Source organism: Diadema antillarum, unplaced genomic scaffold, assembly GCF_040938485.1.
Source record: "Diadema antillarum isolate AM-2024a unplaced genomic scaffold, OU_Dant_1.0 seq00000567_RagTag, whole genome shotgun sequence".
Classification (NCBI taxonomy): Eukaryota; Metazoa; Echinodermata; class Echinoidea; order Diadematoida; family Diadematidae; genus Diadema; species Diadema antillarum.
This window is the reverse complement of record NW_027271506.1, coordinates 350,326-367,466: the sequence shown is the minus strand read 5'-3', so window position 1 is coordinate 367,466 and position 17,141 is coordinate 350,326.

Genomic DNA, 17,141 nt, shown 5'->3' with positions numbered 1-17,141 from the left:
ACAACTCTTCAAACAACTGAAGTTACTACTGAGTCAACAACTGCTCCTGTAACAACAGTGGACACAATTATTCAAACTACTGAAGTTACTACTGAGTCAACAACAGCTCCTGTAACAAGAGTGGACACAACTATTCAAACTACTGAAGTTACTACTGAGTCAACAACAGCTCCCGTAACAACAGTGGACACAACCCTGGAAACTACTGAAGTTACTACTGAGTCAACAACAGCTCCTGTAACAACAGTGGACACAACTCTTCAAACTACTGAAGTTACTACTGAGTCAACAACTGCTCCTGTAACAACAGAAGAAACGACACTTGAGACCACACAAGCCACTACTGACTCAACAACGGCTATGGAAACAACAGAAATCACAACAGATGCTCAAACTACAGAAGGTGTGTGCAAATGAAAAATCAATGAAATGATGCCCGGTAGTTACATTTTTTCGTAATCCATTCCGAATCAGGAAATCATATCAAAACACATAGACTTACAAATATTCACTGTAAATGTAATCGTTGTGTGTGTGTGTGTGTGTGTGTGTTTTGATACATATTGTCCCGATCAAAAACAGTAGCTCTACCTTGCGTTGTACACTCTTAAAACATCCGAGTGAGAACTGACCAGGAACTGGGTCTGTTGTGGTCATCAACCGTTCCGGGTTAGAAATGACAAGGATTGGGGCCACATATGACCCATTCAGAATCATGAATTGGGACAGGGTGACCCCATTCGGAGTCTTCATAACCAACTACCAAGTTCTTTTTGTACACGGCATGGTGTATGCTCCCAACGGACCCAGTTCCGGATCAGTTCTGACTCGGATATTTAAGAGTGTACTAAAACTACTTACGTATTACATTTCTCCAACATGAGTTGCTATTTCTCTTCTACCGATCCAGAATATAGCTAGATTGGTGGGTTGAAAGACGTGGTAAATTTTCCACCTTTTTCCCTCACTACATCTCCGTATTCTCTCAACGAGATCTTCGGCACATATCATCTCTAGTTATATATATATATATTTTTTTCTCGTTTCGTTACTTTTAAGATTGACTTTGTTTTTGACAGCCTCCACCTTTGCTATTAATCAGCAAAGAAATACCTTAAAAAAGATATACATTCTCAGAAATAAAACGGTGAAAGATAACACATCTAAAACCAATCACACTTTCGCGAAATACTCATTTCCGTTTGATTTTCGGACTTTATAATCTGGCATATTTCGCAAATGATGTTGACAAGATTGAGAATATCAACTTCAATTTTGTAAATGTTCATCTGTGTCTAATTTTGAAAGGTCTCCACCCTTCCGTAATTGTAAAATATATCTGTCGTCACTGCAATATGATAGGTACTTTGAAAAGAGAATCGTATGGTATTTTTATTATAAAATTCTGTTCATTCAGCAACCACAGAAGCTGAGACTACTGAGGAAACGACTGATGTGACTACACAATCGACAACAGAAGTCCTAACGACGCTTCAGAGAACGGAAGCCACTACTGAGTCAACAACTGCTCCTGTAACAGCGGTGGACACAACTATTCAAACTACTGAAGTTACTACTGAGTCAACAACAGCTCCTGTAACAACAGTGGACACAACCCTGGAAACTACTGAAGTTACTACTGAGTCAACAACAGCTCCTGTAACAACAGTAGATACAACTCTTCAAACAACTGAAGTTACTACTGAGTCAACAACTGCTCCTGTAACAACAGTGGACACAACTATTCAAACTACTGAAGTTACTACTGAGTCAACAACAGCTCCTGTAACAACAGTGGACACAACTATTCAAACTACTGAAGTTACTACTGAGTCAACAACAGCTCACGTAACAACAGTGGACACAACCCTGGAAACTACTGAAGTTACTACTGAGTCAACAACAGCTCCTGTAACAACAGTGGACACGACTCTTCTAACTACTGAAGTTACTACTGAGTCAACAGCTGCTCCTGTAACAACAGAAGAAACGACACTTGAGACCACACAAGCCACTACTGACTCAACAACGGCTATGGAAACAACAGAAATCACAACAGATGCTCAAACTACAGAAGGTGTGTGCAAATGAAAAATCAATGAAATGATGCCCGGTAGTTACATTTTTTCGTAATCCATTCCGAATCATGAAATCATATCAAAACACATAGACTTACAAATATTCACTGTAAATGTAATCGTTGTGTGTGTGTGTGTGTGTGTGTGTTTTGATACATATTGTCCCGATCAAAAACAGTAGCTCTACCTTGCGTTGTACACTCTTAAAACATCCGAGTGAGAACTGACCAGGAACTGGGTCTGTTGTGGTCACCAACCGTTCCGGGTTAGAAATGACAAGGATTGGGGCCACATATGACCCATTCAGAATCATGAATTGGGACAGGGTGACCCCATTCGGAGTCTTCATAACCAACTACCAAGTTCTTTTTGTACACGGCATGGTGTATGCTCCCAACGGACCCAGTTCCGGATCAGTTCTGACTCGGATATTTAAGAGTGTACTAAAACTACTTACGTATCACATTTCTCCAACATGAGTTGCTATTTCTCTTCTGCCGATCCAGAATATAGCTAGATTGGTGGGTTGAAAGACGTGGTAAATTTTCCACCTTTTTCCCTCACTACATCTCCGTATTCTCTCAACGAGATCTTCGGCACATATCATCTCTAGCTTATATATATATTTTTTTCTCGTTTCGTTATTTTTAAGATTGACTTTGTTTTTGACACCCTCCACCTTTGCTTTTAATCAGCAAAGAAATACCTTAAAAAAGATATACATTCACAGAAATAAAACGGTGAAATATAACACATCTAAAACCAATCACACTTACGCGAAATACTCATTTCCGTTTGATTTTCGGACTTTATAATCTGGCATATTTCGCAAATGATGTTGACAAGATTGTGAATATCAACTTCAATCGTGCAAATGTTCATCTGTGTCTAGTTTTGAAAGGTCTCCACCCTCCCGTAATTGTAAAATATATCTGTCGTCACTGCAATATGATAGGTACTTTGAAAAGAGAATCGTATGGTATTTTTATTATAAAATTCTGTTCATTCAGCAACCACAGAAGCTGAGACTACTGAGGAAACTACTGATGTGACTACACAATCGACAGCAAAAGTCCTAACGACGCTTCAGACAACGGAAGCCACTACTGAGTCAACAACAGCTCCTGTAACAACAGTAGATACAACTCTTCAAACAACTGAAGTTACTACTGAGTCAACAACACCTCCTGTAACAACAGTGGAAACAACTATTCAAACTACTGAAGTTACTACTGAGTCAACAACAGCTCCTGTAACAACAGTGGGCACAACCCTGGAAACTACTGAAGTTACTACTGAGTCAACAACAGCTCCTGTAACAACAGTAGATACAACTCTTCAAACAACTGAAGTTACTACTGAGTCAACAACTGCTCCTGTAACAACAGTGGACACAACTATTCAAACTACTGAAGTTACTACTGAGTCAACAACAGCTCCTGTAACAACAGTGGACACAACTATTCAAACTACTGAAGTTACTACTGCGTCAACAACTGCTGCTGTAACAACAGTGGACACAACTCTTCAAACTACTGAAGTTACTACTGAGTCAACAACAGCTCCTGTAACAACAGTGGACACAACTCTTGAAACTACTGAAGTTACTACTGAGTCAACAACAGCTCCTGTAACAACAGTAGATACAACTCTTCAAACAACTGAAGTTACTACTGAGTCAACAACTGCTCCTCTAACAACAGAAGAAACGACACTTGAGACCACACAAGCCACTACTGACTCAACAACGGCTATGGAAACAACAGAAATCACAACAGATGCTCAAACTACAGAAGGTGTGTGCAAATGAAAAATCAATGAAATGATGCCCGGTAGTTACATTTTTTCGTAATCCATTCCGAATCAGGAAATCATATCAAAACACATAGACTTACAAATATTCACTGTAAATGTAATCGTTGTGTGTGTGTGTGTGTGTGTGTGTGTGTTTTGATACATATTGTCCCGATCAAAAACAGTAGCTCTACCTTGCGTTGTACACTCTTAAAACATCCGAGTGAGAACTGACCAGGAACTGGGTCTGTTGTGGTCATCAACCGTTCCGGGTTAGAAATGACAAGGATTGGGGCCACATATGACCCATTCAGAATCATGAATTGGGACAGGGTGACCCCATTCGGAGTCTTCATAACCAACTACCAAGTTCTTTTTGTACACGGCATGGTGTATGCTCCCAACGGACCCAGTTCCGGATCAGTTCTGACTCGGATATTTAAGAGTGTACTAAAACTACTTACGTATTACATTTCTCCAACATGATTTGCTATTTCTCTTCTACCGATCCAGAATATAGCTAGATTGGTGGGTTGAAAGACGTGGTAAATTTTCCACCTTTTTCCCTCACTACATCTCCGTATTCTCTCAACGAGATCTTCGGCACATATCATCTCTAGTTTTATATATATATATATATTTTTCTCGTTTCGTTATTTTTAAGATTGACTTTGTTTTTGACAGCCTCCACCTTTGCTATTAATCAGCAAAGAAATACCTTAAAAAAGATATACATTCTCAGAAATAAAACGGTGAAAGATAACACATCTAAAACCAATCACACTTTCGCGAAATACTCATTTCCGTTTGATTTTCGGACTTTATAATCTGGCATATTTCGCAAATGATGTTGACAAGATTGAGAATATCAACTTCAATTTTGCAAATGTTCATCTGTGTCTAATTTTGAAAGGTCTCCACCCTTCCGTAATTGTAAAATATATCTGTCGTCACTGCAATATGATAGGTACTTTGAAAAGAGAATCGTATTGTATTTTTATTATAAAATTCTGTTCATTTAGCAACCACAGAAGCTGAGACTACTGAGGAAACGACTGATGTGACTACACAATCGACAACAGAAGTCCTAACGACGCTTCAGAGAACGGAAGCCACTACTGAGTCAACAACTGCTCCTGTAACAGCGGTGGACACAACTATTCAAACTACTGAAGTTACTACTGAGTCAACAACAGCTCCTGTAACAACAGTGGACACAACCCTGGAAACTACTGAAGTTACTACTGAGTCAACAACAGCTCCTGTAACAACAGTGGACACAACCCTGGAAACTACTGAAGTTACTACTGAGTCAACAACAGCTCCTGTAACAACAGTAGATACAACTCTTCAAACAACTGAAGTTACTACTGAGTCAACAACTGCTCCTGTAACAACAGTGGACACAACTATTCAAACTACTGAAGTTACTACTGAGTCAACAACAGCTCCTGTAACAACAGTGGACACAACTATTCAAACTACTGAAGTTACTACTGAGTCAACAACAGCTCACGTAACAACAGTGGACACAACCCTGGAAACTACTGAAGTTACTACTGAGTCAACAACAGCTCCTGTAACAACAGTGGACACGACTCTTCAAACTACTGAAGTTACTACTGAGTCAACAACTGCTCCTGTAACAACAGAAGAAACGACACTTGAGACCACACAAGCCACTACTGACTCAACAACGGCTATGGAAACAACAGAAATCACAACAGATGCTCAAACTACAGAAGGTGTGTGCAAATGAAAAATCAATGAAATGATGCCCGGTAGTTACATTTTTTCGTAATCCATTCCGAATCAGGAAATCATATCAAAACACATAGACTTACAAATATTCACTGTAAATTTAATCGTTGTGTGTGTGTGTGTGTGTGTGTTTTGATACATATTGTCCCGATCAAAAACAGTAGCTCTACCTTGCGTTGTACACTCTTAAAACATCCGAGTGAGAACTGACCAGGAACTGGGTCTGTTGTGGTCATCAACCGTTCCGGGTTAGAAATGACAAGGATTGGGGCCACATATGACCCATTCAGAATCATGAATTGGGACAGGGTGACCCCATTCGGAGTCTTCATAACCAACTACCAAGTTCTTTTTGTACACGGCATGGTGTATGCTCCCAACGGACCCAGTTCCGGATCAGTTCTGACTCGGATATTTAAGAGTGTACTAAAACTACTTACGTATCACATTTCTCCAACATGAGTTGCTATTTCTCTTCTGCCGATCCAGAATATAGCTAGATTGGTGGGTTGAAAGACGTGGTAAATTTTCCACCTTTTTCCCTCACTACATCTCCGTATTCTCTCAACGAGATCTTCGGCACATATCATCTCTAGCTTATATATATATTTTTTTCTCGTTTCGTTATTTTTAAGATTGACTTTGTTTTTGACACCCTCCACCTTTGCTTTTAATCAGCAAAGAAATACCTTAAAAAAGATATACATTCACAGAAATAAAACGGTGAAAGATAACACATCTAAAACCAATCACACTTACGCGAAATACTCATTTCCGTTTGATTTTCGGACTTTATAATCTGGCATATTTCGCAAATGATGTTGACAAGATTGTGAATATCAACTTCAATCGTGCAAATGTTCATCTGTGTCTAGTTTTGAAAGGTCTCCACCCTCCCGTAATTGTAAAATATATCTGTCGTCACTGCAATATGATAGGTACTTTGAAAAGAGAATCGTATGGTATTTTTATTATAAAATTCTGTTCATTCAGCAACCACAGAAGCTGAGACTACTGAGGAAACTACTGATGTGACTACACAATCGACAGCAAAAGTCCTAACGACGCTTCAGACAACGGAAGCCACTACTGAGTCAACAACAGCTCCTATAACAACAGTAGATACAACTCTTCAAACAACTGAAGTTACTACTGAGTCAACAACACCTCCTGTAACAACAGTGGAAACAACTATTCAAACTACTGAAGTTACTACTGAGTCAACAACAGCTCCTGTAACAACAGTGGGCACAACCCTGGAAACTACTGAAGTTACTACTGAGTCAACAACAGCTCCTGTAACAACATTAGATACAACTCTTCAAACAACTGAAGTTACTACTGAGTCAACAACTGCTCCTGTAACAACAGTGGACACAACTATTCAAACTACTGAAGTTACTACTGAGTCAACAACAGCTCCTGTAACAACAGTGGACACAACTATTCAAACTACTGAAGTTACTACTGCGTCAACAACTGCTGCTGTAACAACAGTGGACACAACTCTTCAAACTACTGAAGTTACTACTGAGTCAACAACAGCTCCTGTAACAACAGTGGACACAACTCTTCAAACTACTGAAGTTACTACTGAGTCAACAACAGCTCCTGTAACAACAGTAGATACAACTCTTCAAACAACTGAAGTTACTACTGAGTCAACAACTGCTCCTCTAACAACAGTGGACACAACTATTCAAACTACTGAAGTTACTACTGAGTCAACAACAGCTCCTGTAACAACAGTGGACACAACTATTCAAACTACTGAAGTTACTACTGAGTCAACAGCAGCTCCCGTAACAACAGTGGACACAACCCTGGAAACTACTGAAATTACTACTGAGTCAACAACAGCTCCTGTAACAACAGTAGATACAACAGTAGATACAACTCTTCAAACTACTGAAGTTACTACTGAGTCAACAACTGCTCCTGTAACAACAGTGGACACAACTCTTCAAACTACTGAAGTTACTACTGAGTCAACAACTGCTCCTGTAACAACAGAAGAAAGGACACTTGAGACCACACAAGCCACTACTGACTCAACAACTGCTCCGGAAACAACAGAAATCACAACAGATGCTCAAACTACAGAAGGTGTGTACAAATATAAAAGCAATGAAATGATGCCCGGTAGTTACATTTTTTCGTAATACATTCCGAATCAGGAAATCATATCAAAACACATAGACTTACGAATATTCTCTGTAAATGTAATCTTTGTGTGTGTGTGTGTGTGTGTGTGTGTGTTTTGATACATATTGTCCCGATCAAAAACAGTAGTTCTACCTTGCGTCGTACACTCTTAAAACATCCGAGTGAGAACTGACCAGGAACTGGGTCTGCTGGGGTCATAAACCGTTCCGGGTTAGAAATGACAAGGATTGGGGCCACATATGACCAATTCAGAGTCATGAATTGGGACAGGGTGACCCCATGACAGTACCACAGGAAAGTACCACAGAATAGTACCACAGGATAGTACCACAGGACAGTACCACACGACTTGCCCTGTGGTATTTTGGGACGTACCACAGGGCAGTACCACAGGACAGTACCACAGGATAGTACCACAGGACAGTACCACACAACTTGTCCTGTGGTATTTTGGGACGTACCACAGGACAGTACCACAGGGCAGTACCACAGGATAGTACCACAGGACAGTACCACACGACATGTCCTGTGGTATTTTGGGACGTACCACAGGACAGTACCACAGGGCAGTACCACAGGAAAGTACCACAGGATAGTACCACAGGACAGTACCACATGACTTGCCCTGTGGTATTTTGGGACGTACCACAGGGCAGTACCACAGGATAGTACTAGAGGACAGTACCACACAACTTGTCCTGTGGTATTTTGGGACATACCACAGGACAGTACCACAGGAATTGTCCTGTGGTATTTTGGGACGTACCACAGGACAGTACCACAGGGCAGTACCACAGGATAGTACCACAGGACAGTACCACACGACATGTCCTGTGGTATTTTGGGACGTACCACAGGACAGTACCACAGGGCAGTACCACAGGACAGTACCACAGGAAAGTACCACAGGATAGTACCACAGGACAGTACCACATGACTTGTCCTGTGGTATTTTGGGACGTACCACAGGACAGTACCACACGAATTGTCCTGTGGAATTTTGGGACGTACCACAGGACAGTACGACAGGAATTGCTGTGGTAATTTTCGATGTATACCACAGGAGAGTACCACAGGAACTGTCCAAAATCCCACAGGAAAATCATTATGGTGCTATTCAACACAGAAGTACCACACAGCAAATGAAATTCGTAAGTACCACAGAAAAATGCTACAGGATATTCTTTTTTTTTTTCTTAACATTTTATACCAGAGGACTATCACATCAGGAGAATATCAAACAGCAGTACCACACAGGAATACCATACAGGAAAATTGTAAGGCAGAATCAACTGAAATTTATAACAAAAATACAAACCAAAAAGCACATATTAATATTCCTCAATTAATTGATAGATGAGTTATGCTGTAAATTATAGCATTTCATTTGCCATTACTTATCCTGTCCTATACTCCTACAGTATTACCTATTTATAGTGAAATTGCTGATGTAAAGCACTTCTGTGGTACTCCTGTGGTACTCCTGTGGTACTCCTGTGGTACAAATTTTTACATAGCTCATGAATATTCATAAAAAGCACTATAGATTTTAGAAAATACATATATGACTTAAAAAGTCAAAGTATTAATGATAGAACTTACTTTGAACTTTCATGAAAGATTGTCTAATTATGTTATTTATTCCCAATATCATAGATATTGTTATGAAAGTGTAATTTCATATCTTGATAATAAAGCATAATCGAGTTAGTAACCATGCCTTAATGCTTTACGGATAGACGGCCATATATATATGTACTGATACACTCGATGGCTACCTAGGAATAGAATATGACTATGTAGATCTATTATAGGACTAGATTGGCACTTGGCCATTAGACTCTCGTTTGAGGTTATATGTTAGGAGTAGGACAGGTTATTAAGTAGGGCCATGTTTGTCCTGAAATCCATCACTCACCTATCAGGAATATTCCTTGATATGTGGCTAAAATTCTCCCAGATTTTTTTTTTTCGATCTATCCTGTGTGGTACTCTCCTGTGGTACCATGGAAATGTTGTGTGGTACTGCCCTGTGGTAATGCTGTGTGGTAATGATCGACCTGTCGTACTGTACTGTGGTACTGTCCCAAAATACCACAGGACAGTACCTGTGGTACTGTTCTGTGGTACTAGTCCTGTGGTACTGCCCTGTGGTACGTCCCAAAATACCACAGGAATTCCTGTGGTACTGTCCTGTGGTATGTCCCAAATACCACAGGACAATTCCTGTGGTACTGTCCTGTGGTAATGTCCTGTGGTACTGTCCTGTGGTACTGTCCCGAGGTACCGTCCTGTGGTATTTACCACAGCAGTACCACAGGACTTTTTCGTAAGGGCATGCATTCGGAGTCTTCATAACCAACTAGACTTACAAATATTCTCTGTAAATTTAATCTTTGTGTGTGTGTGTGTGTGTGTGTGTGTGTATTTTGATACGTATTGTCCCGATCAAAAACAGTAGCTCTACCTTGCGTCGTACACTCTTAAAACATCCGAGTTAGAACTGACCATGCAGGAACTGGGTCTGTTGGGGTCATAAACCGTTCCGGGTTAGAAATGACAAGGATTGGGGCCACATATGACCCATTCAGAGTCATGAATTGGGACAGTGCGACCCATTCGGAGTCTTCATAACCAACTACCAAGTCATTTTTGTACACGGCATGGTGTATGATCCGAACGGACCCAGTTCCGGATCAGTTCTGACTCGGATATTTAAGAGTGTACTAAAAGCACTTACGTTTCACATTTCTCCAACATGAGTTGCTATTTCTCTTCTGCCGATCTAGAATATAGCTAGATTGGTGGGTTGAAAGACGTAAATTTTCCACCTTTTTCTCTCACTACATCTCCGTATTCTCTCAACGAGATCTTCGGCACATATCATCTCTAGCTTTATATATATATCTTTTTTCTCGTTTCGTTATTTTTAAGATTGACTTTGTTTTTGACACCCTCCACCTTTGCTTTTAATCAGCAAAGAAACACCCTAAAAAAGATATACATTCACAGAAAATAAAACGGTGAAAGATAACACATCTAAAACCAATCACACTTTCGCGAAATACTCATTTCCGTTTGATTTTCGGACTTCATAATCTGGCATATTTCGCAAATGATGTTGACAAGATTGAGAATATCAACTTCAATTGTGCAAATGTTCATCTGTGTCTAATTTTGCAAGGTCTCCACCCTCCCGTAATTGTAAAATATATCTGTCGTCACTGCAATATGATAGGTACTTTGAAAAGAGAATCGTATCGCATTTTTATTATAAAATTCTGTTCATTCAGCAACCACAGAAGCTGAGACTACTGAGGAAACGACTGATGTGACTACACAATCGACAACAAAAGTCCTAACGACGCTTCAGACAACGGAAGCGACTACTGAGTCAACAACAGCTCCTGCAACAACAGTAGATACAACTCTTCAAACAACTGAAGTTACTACTGATTCAACAACTGCTCCTGTAACAACAGTGGACACAACTATTCAAACTACTGAAGTTACTACTGAGTCAACAACAACTCCTGTAACAACAGTGGACACAACCCTGGAAACTACTGAAGTTACTACTGAGTCAACAACAGCTCCTGTAACAACAGTGGACACAACCCTGGAAACTACTGAAGTTACTACTGAGTCAACAACAGCTCCTGTAACAACAGTAGATACAACTCTTCAAACAACTGAAGTTACTACTGAGTCAACAACTGCTCCTGTAACAACAGTGGACACAACTCTTCAAACTACTGAAGTTACTACTGAGTCAACAACTGCTCCTGTAACAACAGAAGAAACGACACTTGAGACCACACAAGCCACTACTGACTCAACAACTGCTCCGGAAACAACAGAAATCACAACAGATGCTCAAACTACAGAAGGTGTGTCCAAATGAAAAATCAATGAAATGATGCCCGGTAGTTACATTTTTTCGTAATCCATCCGAATCAGGAAATCATATCAAAACACATAGACTTACAAATATTCTCTGTAAATGTAATCTTTGTGTGTGTGTGTGTGTGTGTGTGTTTTGATACATATTGTCCCGATCAAAAACAGTAGCTCTACCTTGCGTTGTAGGCCTACACTCTTAAAACATCCGAGTGAGAACTGACCAGGAACTGGGTCTGCTGGGGTCATAAACCGTTCCGAGTTAGAAATGACAAGGATTGGGGCCACATATGACCCATTCAGAGTCATGAATTGGGACAGGGTGACCCCATTCGGAGTCTTCATAACCAACTACCAAGTCATTTTTGTACACGGCATGGTGTATAATCCCAACGGACCCAGTTCCGGATCAGTTCTGACTCGGATATTTAAGAGTGTACTGAAACTACTTACGTATTACATTTCTCCAACATGAGTTGCTATTTCTCTTCTGCCGATCCAGAATATAGCTAGATTGGTGGGTTGAAAGACGTGGTAAATTTTCCACCTTTTTCCCTCACTACATCTCCGTATTCTCTCAACGAGATCTCCGGCACATATGTGACCCCCTACAACAAAAAGGTCCTAAAGTCGCGCACGGTTGAAGCCGTGAAAATCGAGTTTGAAGTCAGAGCATTAAAATTGGTCAAAACTTACGATATTCTGATTTTGATATATTATTGGAGTCTAACGTGTCTTCTATCATCTGTCGAAATTTTGAAGCAAAATGATCAAAGGAAAGACCAAAAAACTAGCGTTTTTCTGAGCCATGTTTTTTGGCGTTTCACGAAGCACTGGTTCGAAAATTTGGATTGAGCGCCACAGATAGGTTCCGCCCCTAACAACGACCAGAGTGATCTCATTGGTCAGTTTGCTGCTTGCTGCTAACCGAAGCGTGAAGCTCGCACACTGCCCAGTCGACTGGTGCACGTGCCGGCGGGGCGCGCCATGCTCAGCCGCTTCTCACATTCTGGTCACTGATTGGTTGGTGAGGAGACCGCCGACGCTGATGTGCTTGAATGAACTCTTCGGGGGTTGCTAGGGCTTACCTTCTATTGTCCAGAGGTGAAAACTAACTTGACGTGTCCGTGATCGCGATTGCGTCGAAAGAAGACTTTAAGGGCGCTTTTCTCAAAACAGTGATTTTCCAGACGCCTCGACATGCTCTCTTTTAAACATCGATATCTCAGCAGCCGATTATTGTTATAAAATGTTATATATCAATTTAAAGCAGAAAGATTAGGGGATTATATCATGCAATTTTCAAATAATCGACCTCGCCCGACTTTAGGATCATTTTGTTGTAGCGGGTCACATATCATCTCTAGTTTTATATATATATATATATTTTTCTCGTTTCGTTATTTTTAAGATTGACTTTGTTTTTGACAGCCTCCACCTTTGCTATTAATCAGCAAAGAAATACCTTAAAAAAGATATACATTCACAGAAATAAAACGGTGAAAGATAACACATCTAAAACCAATCACACTTTCGCGAAATACTCATTTCCGTTTAATTTTCGGACTTTATAATCTGGCATATTTCGCAAATGATGTTGACAAGATTGAGAATATCAACTTCAATCGTGCAAATGTTCTTTTGTGTCTAATTTTGCAAGGTCTCCACCCTCCCGTAATTGTAAAATATATCTGTCGTCACTGCAATATGATAGGTACTTTGAAAAGAGAATCGTATCGTATTTTTGTTATAAAATTCTGTTCATTCAGCAACCACAGAAGCTGAGACTACTGAGGAAACGACTGATGTGACTACACAATCGACAACAGAAGTCCTAACGACGCTTCAGACAACGAAAGCCACTACAGAGTCAACAACAGCTCCTGTAACAACAGTAGATACAACTCTTCAAGTCAGCAACTGAAGTTACTACTAAGTCAAGTCAACTGCTCCTGTAACAACAGTGGACACAACTATTCAAACTACTGAAGTTACTACTGAGTCAACATCTGCTCCTGTAACAACAGTGGACACAACCCTGGAAACTACTGAAGTTACTGCTGAGTCAACAACAGCTCCCGTAACAACAGTGGACACAACCCTGGAAACTACTGAAGTTACTACTGAGTCAACAACAGCTCCTGTAACAACAGTAGATACAACTCTTCAAACAACTGAAGTTACTACTGAGTCAACAACTGCTCCTGTAACAACAGTCGACACAACTCTTCAAACTACTGAAGTTACTACTGAGTCAACAACAGTTCCTGTAACAACAGTGGACACAACTCTTCAAACTACTGAAGTTACTACTGAGTCAGCAACTGCTCCTGTAACAACAGAAGAAACGACACTTGAAACCACACAAGCCACTACTGACTCAACAACTGCTCCGGAAACAACAGAAATCACAACAGATGCTCAAACTACAGAAGGTGTGTAAAAATATAAAAGCAATGAAATGATGCCCGGTAGTTACATTTTTTCGTAATCCATTCCGAATCAGGATATCATATCAAAACACATAGACTTACAAATATTCTCTGTAAATTTAATCTTTGTGAGTGTGTGTGTGTGTGTGTGTATTTTGATACGTATTGTCCCGATCAAAAACAGTAGCTCTACCTTGCGTCGTACACTCTTAAAACGTCCGAGTCAGAACTGACCAGGAACTGGGTCTGTTGGAGTAATAAACCGTTCCGGATTAGAAATGACAAGGTTTGGGGCCACATATGACCCATTCAGAGTCATGAATTGGGACAGGGTGACCCCATTCGGAGTCTTCATAACCAACTACCAAGTCATTTTTGCACACGGCATGGTGTATGATCCCAACGGACCCAGTTCCGGATCAGTTCTGACTCGGATATTTAAAAGTGTACTAAAACTACTTACGTATCACATTTCTCCAACATGAGTTCCTATTTCTCTTCTGCCGAACCAGAATATACCTAGATTGGTGGGTTGAAAGACGTGGTAACTTTTCCACCTTTTTCCCTTACTACATCTCCGTATTCTCTCAACGAGATCTTCGGCACATATCATCTCTAGTTTTATATATATTTTTTTTCTCGTTTCGTTATTTTTAAGATTGACTTTGTTTTTGACAGCCTCCACCTTTGCTATTAATCAGCAAAGAAATACCTTAAAAAAGATATACATTCACGGAAATAAAACGGTGAAAGATAACACATCTAAAACCAATCACACTTTCGCGAAATACTCATTTCCGTTTGATTTTCGGACTTCATAATCTGGCATATTTCGCAAATGATGTTGACAAGATTGAGAATATCAACTTCAATCGTGCAAATGTTCATCTGTGTCTAATTTTGAAAGATCTCCACCCTCCCGTAATTGTAAAATATATCTCTCGTCACTGCAATATGATAGGTACTTTGAAAAGAGAATCGTATCGTATTTTTATTATAAAATTCTGTTCATTCAGCAACCACAGAAGCTGAGACTACTGAGGAAACGACTGATGTGACTACACAATCGACAACAAAAAGTCCTAACGACGCTTCGGACAACGGAAGCCACTACTGAGTCATCAACAGCTCCTGTAACAACAGTAGATACAACTCTTCAAACAACTGAAGTTACTACTGAGTCAACAACTGCTCCTGTAACAACAGTGGACACAACTATTCAAACTACTGAAGTTACTACTGAGTCAACAACTGCTCCTGTAACAACAGTGGACACAACTATTCAAACTACTGAAGTTACTACTGAGTCAACAACAGCTCCTGTAACAACAGTGGACACAACCCTGGAAACTACTGAATTTACTACTGAGTCAACAACAGCTCCTGTAACAACAGTAGATACAACTCTTCAAACTACTGAAGTTACTACTGAGTCAACAACAGCTCCTTTAACAACAGTGGACACAACCCTGGAAACTACTGAAGTTACTACTGAGTCAACAACTGCTCCTGTAACAGCAGTGGACACAACTCTTCAAACTACTGAAGTTACTACTGAGTCAACAACAGCTCCTGTAACAACAGTGGACACAACTCTTCAAAATACTGAAGTTACTACTGAGTCAACAACTGCTCCTGTAACAACAGAAGAAACGACACTTGAGACCACACAAGCCACTACTGACTCAACAACTGTGCCGGAAACAACAGAAATCACAACAGATGCTCAAACTGAAGAAGGTGTGTACAAATGAAAAAATCAATGAAATGATGCCCGGTAGTTACATTTTTTCGTAATCCACTCCGAATCAGGAAATCATATCAAAACACATAGACTTACAAATATTCTCTGTAAATGTAATCTTTGTGTGTGTGTGTGTGTGTGTGTGTGTGTGTGTTTTGATACATATTGTCCCGATCAAAAACAGTAGCTCTACCTTGCGTCGTACACTCTTAAAACATCCGAGTAAGAACTGACCAGGAACTGGGCCTATTGGGGTCATAAACCGTTCCGGGTTAGAAATGACAAGGATTGGGGCCACATATGACCCATTCAGAGTCATGAATTGGGACAGGGTGACCCCATTCGGAGTCTTCATAACCAACTACCAAGTCATTTTTGTACACGGCATGGTGTATGATCCGAACGGACCCAGTTCCGGATCAGTTCTGACTCGGATATTTAAGAGTGTACTAAAACTACTTACGTATGACATTTCTCCAACATGAGTTGCTATTTCTCTTCTGCCGATCCAGAATATAGCTAGATAGGTGGGTTGAAAGACGTGGTAAATTTTCCACCTTTTTCCCTCACTACATCTCCGTATTCTCTCAACGAGATCTTCGGCACATATCATCTCTAGTTTAATATATATATATTTTCTCCTTTCGTTATTTTTAAGATTGACTTTGTTTTTTACTGCCTCCACCTTTGCTATTAATCAGCAAAGAAATACCTTAAAAAAGATATACATTCTCAGAAATAAAACGGTGAAAGATAACACATCTAAAACCAATCACACTTTCGCGAAATACTCATTTCCGTTTGATTTTCGGACTTTATAATCTGGCATATTTTGCAAATGATGTTGACAAGATTGAGAATATCAACTTCAATCGTGCAAATGTTCATCTGTGTCTAATTTTGAAAGGTCTCCACCCTCCCGTAATTGTAAAATATATCTGTCGTCACTGCAATATGATAGGTACTTTGAAAAGAGAATCGTATTGTATTTTTATTATAAAATTCTGTTCATTCAGCAACCACAGAAGCTGAGACTACTGAGGAAACGACTGATGTGACTACACAATCGACAACAGAAGTCCTAACGACGCTTCAGACAACGGAAGCCACTACTGAGTCAACAATAGCTCCTGTAACAACAGTAGATACAACTCTTCAAACAACTGAAGTTACTACTGAGTCAACAACAGCTCCTGTAACAACAGTGGACACAACCCTGGAAACTACTGAAGTTACTACTGAGTCAACAACAGCTCCTGTAACAAC